The sequence below is a fragment of the Elaeis guineensis genome, chromosome 5 (assembly GCF_000442705.2).
Source record: "Elaeis guineensis isolate ETL-2024a chromosome 5, EG11, whole genome shotgun sequence".
Lineage (NCBI taxonomy): Eukaryota > Viridiplantae > Streptophyta > Magnoliopsida > Arecales > Arecaceae > Elaeis > Elaeis guineensis.
The window spans coordinates 4,647,447-4,650,007 of record NC_025997.2 but is presented as its reverse complement, the minus strand read 5'-3'; positions in this window follow the sequence as shown (position 1 = coordinate 4,650,007).

Genomic DNA, 2,561 nt, shown 5'->3' with positions numbered 1-2,561 from the left:
CGGCGCCATACCGTGCTCCACTATATATACCGGGGAAGGCAACAGTGCAAAGGATCGATCCGCCCGTCTCTCCCACATACGCAGGCTCGCTCCTCTCTCTCTCTCTCCCTCTCAGAGCTCTCTGTCTGCATTTCACTGTTGCCCAGTCACCTCTCTGACTTGACCGTCGGAGGGTCCCCGCCGGAGCCGCCTCCGGTCAGTGCGGACTTCCTTTTGCAGGTGCACGCTTCCCGGCGATCGGGCGACGAGGCGATTGGCCGCAACACACTCCATAAAAGATAAATCCTATTTCTGACATAACATCTAAAGGCCACACAAAATCTAGTTTGCTCAAGATTGACTTCCAACAATCCTCACAAATTTGGGTCAAAAGACGGTAATGCAATCATCTGGTGAGTTGATGAAAAAGTTATCAAAGTAATTTTCTTAATCAGACTACCAAGTTGATGGCCTAACATATGCTGGTTTCATTTCTAAATAAGCCAGAAATATTGCGTCAGAAGTTACACTGGAAACAACATTGCACTTGCTTATGAGCAACATGGCTGCACCAATTCAACGTCATGACTTCCATGGAGTATCGTATGAATAACTGGATTTTAGGGAAACAAAAAGAAAAGAAAAGAAAAGAAAAGGACATGAACAACCAGAGTGAATTCTATTTGAAAGGATGAAGAACCAAGGCCTTTGGCACCCTAAACTACGTTCATTGTCCCTATCCGATATCAAGTTATATTTCCACCATAAAACATAGATTTTATTGTTTGTTTTCTTATGACGAAATTTTAAAAATGAAAAATATAATAAAGAATGCTGATTGAGAGAACCAACGTATGGAGAAGATCCACTATCTCAAAGGAAGAGACTAGGAAAAGATGAATGGCTGCATGCTAAGACGTCGACAGGCAATATAGTAACCCATCTACTGGATATCTTTATCACGGACGGTCACTGCTCGAAGTATCTTTAAACCAACCTCTCAAATGACTGCAGTTGATTATTATATATTTTTCAATTTTTTTTTTTTTTTTGTTATTAAAAAAGAAGGGAGGGGGCGACCAACATAACAATCTCTTCTGGACGTGACCATAAGAGTCCCTTCCTCCAATTTTACCTCTTTGATGCTACTGATCACAAGGTCTCTTTTCCTGTAGTACTCCAAAACAAGGCAACAAATACTCTTCGGATCCTAGGAAAGATACATACCAGATCCCCATCCATCATTGAAGGTGAAGTATTCAAAGTTTACAAAACTATTGGTTGAGGGTTTTAAAAATCACATTGTCCAGTTGCTGGCCTAAAAAGACCGGCTTCCATGGTATTTTATTTTCTAATTTATTAGATGCATTCATATTGTATTAGTGTGAGCTGAATATCCTAACCAGAAAAATTATTTTATTTTATTCATGAATGGATATCTATTTCATGGAGGGGATTGAAAACCTCTACTGGAGGCAAAGATTGCATACAAAGTCAGTGATAAGGTTGTCATTGGAAGAAAATTTGCCGCATTCTATAAGGCTCTCATGGCCCTGCTAGATGTGACGTTCAGAAAATTTCAACGATCTAAATCTAATTTCATCCCTACCTCTATTTTCTTATCTGTACTCTAATAAATATTGCATTGCTACTTTCCCCTCCCTTACAATAAAACAAAAATAACCTCCAAGTAAACTTCATCTTAAAAAAAAACTAATGAGAAATACCCAATTAAATTTAAACTTAAAAGTAGCTATCCATTTTATTTTCAAGTAAAAAATTCTTTCATTTAAAACATAACTTAAAGCAACTACTCAAATAGGATGGAATGATCGAATTATCCTTGCAGTTATGAAGTAATACTATACTATTATAAAATAATATTATACTATTATAAAATAATACTACACTATAATAAAAGTAACATTATGCTATTATAAAGTAATACTATACTATTATAAAGTTATATTACATTATTATAAAGCAACACTGCATTATTGTAAAGTAATATTGCAATAAAAAAATATTATACTATGATAATATAATACTATCTTATTATAAAGAAATACTACGCTAATATAATATAATATTATTTTATTATAAAAAATACTATATTAATATAATATAATAAAGCAACACTGTATTATTATAAAGGAATACTATACTAATATAATGTAATACTACCTTATTGTAAATAAATACCGTACTATGATAATATAATGCTGCAGTATTTTAAAGGGTATAAAGATATAAGAATAATTTCAGCTAAAAATAGATAGTTATTTTTAACTTATGTTTGGAATGAGTAGATACTTTTACATAAAACTCATTTGGAGAGTTGCTTTTGAGTTGAAAGTAGAGTTGGAGATTTATCTCTAGTTCTTTATTCATCTTTTACAAAAATTTTATATTTTATATTTTCTATTTTTTATCAGTTAAGTTTAATCACCATTATTTATTTGTATAAGTCCCACTAATCAATAATTTCTCTCTTTGATCTTAGAGGATAGCTTTTTCCTAAATAGTGAAAAGATAAGTTAAGATGGAAAACAAGGAATATTAAAAAATAATTTAATTTATGT